Raw genomic sequence first — 8,569 nt, 5'->3', positions numbered from 1 at the left:
ACTACATTTTTGCAGCCTCGAGGTGCTGCCCTCTTCAACTTTTCGACGTTTCTATGGCAACCGCGTCCTTTGCCTATGTCTACTGGAGGGGTGAGGCCAAGGCGCACATTGAAAGCCAAACTGAACGTGCCGGTGATTTTCTGTTTCTCGATTCTCGCACTTGCCTTCGCCAGCCTTATCTGTAGCTGACAGCGGACTGTCTCGGCACGCCGAAAATATTAAAATTAATGAGGGCCTAAAATTATTATATTTATTATGATGTTACAATTAATTAATTTCTTTTACGGTTTCTGTTTAAAAAGAGGGACATTTTCGAGATAATAAATTTAAGACAAAATTCTTTGCTTACTTTAGATTTTCAGTTCAATTTCAAAAATTATTTTTTTAAACTAAATTAAAAATTTTAATGAAATTAAGATAAATTTAACAAGTAAATCAATTTTGGTTGAATTCAGAATTTAGTTAAATTAAAAAATTTAATAAGGTTTCGTTAAATTAATTCCTCGTCTGGTTTCTTTTAAAAGAGAAATTTTCGAGATACTATATAAATAAGTTTTAAACAATTCTTGTCATATTTTAGAAATGTAGCGTAATTTTTAAAATTATTTTTAAAAATATAATTTTTACAAAAATAGTGAATTGAAGGTTCGATTACTTCATTGTATAAATTTCTTCTAAGTGTATTTTTAAATGCTAAAATTTTTTTTTCTCGCATAATTAAGGTATAACGAGGAAAAATTTAAGGTTTGCATTACTCATTTAATTATTTATCAAAATTATATTAAAATTCATTTTTTTTTTGTTTTTTGATTATTTGAAACGTATAATTTTTTTCTCGTAATTTGATTAATTACAAAAACCAAAAACTAGACTGTGCCTTACACATTAAAATTTAATTTTAAAAGTTTGAGGGCAGTTAACCACTTGCAATTCTTATGCTCTTCAGAATTCACAACTTCAAAGAAAACCAAATAGTTTATAAAAAGAATTCAAAGAACCGAAGAATCCAACAAAATTCAAAAGAAATATAATGCGTATAGAGATGCATCTCAGCGACTAAGACTATTACAAAAAAATGGAAAAGAATTCCAAAAAATTAAAATAATTCAACCATTTTTTGCGAACCGGGAAATGACTGGAAATTTGTTTCCTTGATTAAAACGGACACCTGAAGTTCTTAGCCTTTAAAACATTATTATATTCATTGGTGTTTTCCTGTAAAAATAGTAATACTTTCTTTTGTACTTGTCAAAAAATTGCCACCAAGGATTGAAAAATGTTTTGATCTTATTTTTTTTAAGTGAATTTTTTTAAGTTTGCAATAACAAAGAAAACTATCCAATTAGGGGTTTTAAGTGTTTAAAAATCGTGATTTATTTTTTTCATAAATAGTTTCGAAATGATTTTCACATTGTACAAATTACCTGGATTTTAGGTAAGAAAGTTACAAAGAGGATCACACGGTTTTTTATTATCTCAAACTTGTAACTCACTCTATGCCTTACAGCTAAATAAAAGCCTTCAGATCATTTATTATTTAAATCTCATTTTCAATTGATTAGAATGCAATGTGAAACACTTTGAATTCCTAAGATTTAAATACGAAATATATAACGAATTTACAACAAAGAAAGTTAATTTTCTTATCAAAAAGACGAATTTTTAACCAATTTTATGAATTTTCTACCAAATAGTTGGATTTTCAACTTATAAAGGATCAATTTCCAATCAAGAATAGAGGAGTTGCAATTTTCAGAGAAAAAAAGTACTTTTTAACATAAAAAATACCAAATTGTGAACAAAAAAAGTTAAATTTTAAGCCAAAGAGGTTAATCTTGCAGAAATATGATTTAAAAAATTAGATTTAACAAACACGAGAAAAAAAACACAGAAAAGTTCATTTATAAACCAATCCTACTTTAATTTTCTACCATATTGTGAAATCATTACACAAGATAGACTAATTTAGACCATAACAGTCATTTTGGGTAAACATTCATAAAGTTAGAGCATTTGAAAAAATTTTGGGACCATTTTTTTATAATTAAAATTTTTATTTACGGATATTAATAGTACTCAGAAAGCCAAACAATTTATCCTGATGACTTTAAAATCCCTACAAGATTATCATAGAAACTTTTTGGATTTTCTTGTAAAATCGAAAATTCTAATTTTTATTGCAGAAAAAATAATGAAAAATGAAAAATCCAATTTGGTGGTCAAACTATGCGGGATACGAAAGAAGATGAATCAACAAAAATTGGGATCTCAAAAAAGATCTACAAATTTGTTAACAATCACTTCTTGATACGACGCGTACCTTTTGTTTTATTTGCGAAAAATAACATTGAAAATCTAAAAAAAAAAACTTTGTGTAAAAATGATACAAGTTACGAAAAAAAATGATTCAACAAAAATTGTTCATCCGAAAAAGAGCTAGAAATTTGTATTCATTTTTTACATTCTTATTATTTATGATGAAGAAAGTATTAGAATTGCCCGAAATTTGGCACCACGACATTCAAATTTTCAACTAAATGACGCAAAATACGACAAAAAGTCTCAAAGGGAACTTGTAGGTTTTGAAAAATCGTACAAAATTTATTTTAACCACTTTTCGATAGGACTCGTAATTTTGTTTTATCGTAAGTAATATATGCAGAAAATCGAAAATTTCAATATTACGCGAAAAGACGTGAGATAGGTAAAAAATCTAAAAGAAGACTTGTAGGATATTTTGCTTTTTCTATACAAAATAATATGAAAACCAAAATCCTATTATTATCGTAACAACGCAATATAGAGAAAAGTGTTTAAAAAAAGGATTGTATTTTTTGAATTTATTTTAAGTTGGTTCAGAAAATATAAATTTACAACTGTCTGTCAAAAAACGAGTGCGCAGCGCGAGTGTCACGATAATATTGTGTACCTCAAAGCCTACAGAGCTTTGAGAAACCTAATCTTTAACTACATACTTATTTAAGTAGAAAATTCAGAATATGAAAACGCATATAAATACTGCGATCTAAAGAGATCTTTTTGATGAAGTTTCATTCAAGCATTCTAAATGCAAAGAATAATGATCTGAGCGCGAATCGCGGGAATCAACAGACACCCGCTCCCTAGGCGCGCCCAAACTTGCGAGCCACGGGCACAGCGCACGATGAGAATGTGCCTGCGACAACAAATAATTCATTCACGGATTATTTTATTACAAACTAACAATTAAGAGATAAATGTTTTTGAAACTTTCCAATAATTTCTGACATTTTAGCTTAAATTGAGAAATGTAAGGCAAAATAGTTATATATTCTGATCAACCACTCGAGTAAAATTCAAAAATACGTTTTTTCAATTTTGAAATTATGGGGTTCTCAATCTTTTTAATCGGGACATAATTTACATACATAGTAAGATACATAAATTTCTATAAAATATTATTTAAAAAAAATGAAAAAATAAAAATAATTTTATTATACAATTTTATCGTTTAATTATAATTTATTTAATTCATAATTAATCACACAAACAAACAAATGTAATAATTATTGTTTGATAAATTAATAATCGTGAGGGAGGCGGTATTCGTATAAAATTTAACTCTATATCTAAAAACTCCAAATCGCTAATTCTACATGCGAAAACGCTATACGATTATATTTATTTAAAAAATCAATTATTTTAAATATTAACTCGAATTGTTTATCAATTAAAACTTTTAATGTCTTCAAATGTATTGTTTCATGTAGTCGAATTTCTACCGCCTTTTTTCAAAACAAAAAAATAATATTATTCATAGACAGTAACTCTGAATTGTAAAATGACTCATTTTTTCATAAAAGATGTAGCAGTTAAAAATATTTATTACGATACATTTACATTTTAATTAAATTTAAAAGTATATCTTATGCACCTACATATTTTCTTGATAATAATTCAAAATTCTCTATGTAACATTTCTATTTTATATTTTTAAGTATTTACCGACTTAATATCGGCTATTAGATGGACTTATTCGACGGATGAATATTGCAGGGGCAAAGTAGTTGGTTTGGGTTGATCTTCGGGTTCAGAGGCATGGGGGGATCGGGCAATTTTCGCCGGGAGCGCTATCTACAATTAACTCCTCGAACTATACACGTGTCGCATCTAGGCTTATAATATCTTTGCTTATACCACGCAATAAGTGACGTGTTGTAAAAAAAGTAAAGCGCAGACATATATTTCTGTCTCACAGAAAGCAGAGAACCAGGGATGGGTCAGTAAAATACCCTGGGTAATTTACGCAGTTATTTACGGTAAATTAGTAGGTATCTTACATGTCTAGCTTCTTACACGATGCAAATTACGCGTATATGGGACATTGCGTTCTGCGATTCCCGTTTCCCTCCACAAATACAACCAGTGCCGGATCATGGGGAGGGCTTGGTGGTGCTGAAGCACCGGGCCCCACGCTAGTGGGGGCCCCCTTCTCCCCAAGAAAAACATACAATACACAGTAAAATAACCCGCTTATAAACAAAAATAATAAAGTCCTAAAAAAAATTTTAGTAAAATTTTTTCAATTAAATTTTTGAATTTTTTTATCATGAACTAATTTTAAATGAAAGTAAAATGTTAAGTCCAGCCGCCTTAAAGGGGCCCCAACGTTATTTTAGCTCCGGGCCCCGAAAGGTCTTAATCCGCCCATGAATACAACCTCTAAAACTTGTTCTCCAATGCAAACATTCCTAGGAAAAAATGAACAAAATAACATAGGTACATAAGTGTATTATAATAAAGTTGGTTTATCCGTGTGTATTTAATAAGGTACAATTTCTTCCAAAATCAAATATAAAAAGATATGACTAGCTTTTCAGCCATTAAATATTAACTTGATCAATATTTCATAATAATAATAGCAAAAACACAAATATAAATGTGAAAAATAATTACAAATTACGAATGCTTTTTAGATTCTTCCTAATTTTTTGTCTAGTTTCGTTATAAATATAATATTTTGTATCTGAGTGTCCTTAACTCTTTTTAATTTTAATAAAATTTATTATGTTAATTAACTAATTTTTTAAAAACAAATTTACATAATTTTCGATAGAGAATTGAATACGAGGAGCAGGCTCAGGAGGTTTAGATATTTGATTAATAAAATATAGTCCTCTTTTTAATAATTCCTTTTTTACTCGCTTTCTCCTTTTATTTGAATTAATATACAACTTTTTGGCCTCTGAAAGCTTCCCATTGCAGTTAACTTCTATATATTAAGCTGCTGAAACATTATATGGTAGTTCAAAAAATGTATCGATTAAAAAATGCTTTTTGAAATATAAGTCAGTCTTTGAAGTTCAATGAAAATAAACTGTTATTTATCAGATATGTGTTATAAATTTTATTTTGCCTGAAATCAAGAGTTACATAATTTGCATACATTGTTGTGCATATTTTAATAATTATTTATTTAAATTACAAGAATTGTTTTTTAAAGTAAGTTTGAATCGCGCCAAGTGCGGCTAACCAGCGCGATGCTCTAACGCAAGCGTAGTATCACAGGGTGTCAACTTGGGTCGTGGTGTAGAATTCACTGGTTGTACTATTACTGGCAGTAGTTTTTTTATGCGTTCGGAAATTCGCTGACAGGAATATTTTAGTTTGAAAATTCGCTGGCAGTGTAATTTTAGTGTCACCAACTGTTGAGCAAGTTGACAAGAGTATAGAGGGGCCACCATGGACATAGGAAACAAGGGACTAGGCATGCCATCCTAAATTGGCGAGCAGGGTTGTATGCACGGGAGGGGGGAGAATTCCATGAGTGGGGAGAGCCGCGATATTACGATGTGTCATTTGATTATGCGCACGAGCTTTTTTGCCGCCAAACTGTGCATGAAAATATAAACATGTGGGCGCTACCATATTTGTCGCGGTACATCAAAAGGTGGCGGACCTCCCTCCTCATTGCATCACCCCCGCAATGGCATGCCTAGTCCCTTGCTTCCTATGTCCATGGGCGCCACTAATTAAATTCAGATTCAAAATTGTATAAAAATGGCTGAAATGAAAGCTGGAGGTGTCAATGTTGTGATTGATTTAGCTATTTCATTTGAAAGAAGTGACAGTAGTGATAGTGACGATGATGAATTAGCACTAGCTCAAATTCGCTGGCATAGGCGGCATAGGAATTAGCGAGAACCTTTGCAGCTAATTCCTCATGTGGAAAACTTCGTCACAGATGTAGTGAGGTTATGGGAAGATTCGCTCAATATCAGCATAATACAAAATTTTCTTAAATGCTTACATGAAACATATTTCAATAAAGATTTTCGAATTCAAAAATAAAGTCGAAGTAAAATGTTAAGACAAACGAAATAAATTGACTGACGGATGTACTCCAGTTATTTCAAGTTGAAATATGAGCATTGTTAAAAACGATTCATTAATTCAAGGACAATATTGAAATTTCTATTTGTAAATGATTTTTAAAATTTTTAACTGTTAATTTTATAAGATAATTCTTGTCAAGCTCAGCAACATACAATGTGCACGGCACAAGTTCCTCCGAGTTTTCCATTGGGCAACAATTGCTTGCAAAATAATGCAAATCTACTGACGCTTTTCCACGTGTTCTTCACAACGCGGGGCTTAAAACGAAATTCGCTTGTTTTATAATTGCTTTTTATATTCGCAAACTTCTTCAAATGTGCTTCCAACTTTCCCGCGAGGTGGCAACGCCAGCCGACGGCGACATCTAAGCGTTGAATGAAATGAATGATTTACTTATTATTTTTGTATGTGTTAACACAGTTTATTGTGAGTTGAAAAAAGAACAGTTAAATTTTAAACGAAAATTAAAAACCCAACGAGACTTTTAATTTTTAAATCTCTTTTGCAGTAAAGGGCAATTCCATGTCAAATTATCTTCAGAATTTGAGATATAGTTAGTAATTTTAATCAAAATTCCAGTATCTGTTCTCTTAGGCTGAAAAGAAAAATCCTAAAATAATTTTTGAAAAATGCAAGAAACTAAGGAGATATTAAAAATTAAGATTTTTATTTTGGTGATTTTAATAATATTAAACTGTATTTTTGAAGAAGAAAAAAAAACAATTTTATTTTCCATAATTTTTTTTTAAATAGCTCACAACGTCCATTATAGGTCCTGTTAATATCACACTTTTTATGTCCTCCCCCCTTCTTTGGAAAAACGGGCCTTTGAGTTCATTCGTCAGAGGGGCCCAGTTGGTTAATGCCCCATTCTCACATGTTAAATCTGTCTGTAATTCTTGTTATTTCGTCTTTTTAGTTACAGAAAAATATATTTAGGGTCGAATATTTAAAGTCAAACAATGAATTGAACACCCAAAAACGGACTTTAAAATCTATATAAAAATTATACACAGAGATATATATTTCAGATTTTACTTCGATAATTGCAAAATAGTCTCGGAGATAGTTTGAGCGATTTGGGTCCTTTTCAAGATCCTTTTAGTGGTCGTTTTAAGGGTGGTGCGACGGTAATATAATGTTCCTTTTGTATTCGTCACGTACCGGGTGGGCAGAGTTATTTACAGTAGTTGGTCGTGGCTAATCCGCTCTCCCTTTTTAAATTTCTCTTCAAATTATTAACACTTTTTTTTTTAATTGATGAATTTTTACATTATACTTATTTATAATTATAACTTATATACTGATATACAATTTTCTAGTTGAATTCAAAATTGTTGTCTTTTTTGGTGTATCTCATTCCATTTACGAGAAACGTTCTATTAATTCTAATGTTAAGCATTAAAAAAAAAGTTAGATATCTGAAGTCATCGAAACCCATAGATTCCGAATTATTATGTTTTAGGTTATTAACTATGAAATTAAAAAAAATCTACTTCTAAATTTTAATCCTAAAGCTTAACAAAGGACCCTTGAGTGTCGGCTACTCTATTGAGATAGCCTCTCTGCTTGTTATTTATGATCGTATTCTTATTTCAATTTCGGAAAGAATATTTTAAAGCCTTCAGACCATTCAAACAAGCTTCCTGGACCTTTAAAAATATCTACCTGAGTGCCTGCGGATATTTTCTTTGAGATTCTTTGACCTAAAGAATTTTTAGTATATACTCAAAGATTCTTTTCGGTAGGGTAATTGCAAACTTTGGATAATTATTTTGAAAACTTTCCGCTGCCAGTACTATTACACGTGCTTCGATTTTCAGTAAAATCACTGAGAATTACGTCACTGAAAAATGTGTACTTTCCTAGTAAACCTATCACAACGCTGCACTTCGATACAAATAACAATTCTTTCAGCGTTGGCATCACTGCACCAGTGTTTCTTCCCACTCCCCACTTTTCGCACAGTCATTAACATGACGTCACACCAGTGCTTCCAGTACTCCCAGCGAATTCTAGAACACAACCTTGGCATCACTGAATTACATCTAATGCAGGGGCAGCCAACGTAATGGGAAGTAGGCGGCAATAGATATGTAATGAGCGGATATAATTCGCATTCTCGCTGCTAGGAACAGCACAGTCAGTGACGCAAATTCGCGGTTTCAGTTTGAATAAAAAGAAACTCAAATTT

The sequence above is a fragment of the Belonocnema kinseyi genome, chromosome 1 (genome assembly GCF_010883055.1).
Source record: "Belonocnema kinseyi isolate 2016_QV_RU_SX_M_011 chromosome 1, B_treatae_v1, whole genome shotgun sequence".
NCBI classification, from domain to species: Eukaryota; Metazoa; Arthropoda; class Insecta; order Hymenoptera; family Cynipidae; genus Belonocnema; species Belonocnema kinseyi.
The sequence above is the reverse complement of the archived record's forward strand: the minus strand, read 5'-3'. Positions refer to the sequence as shown.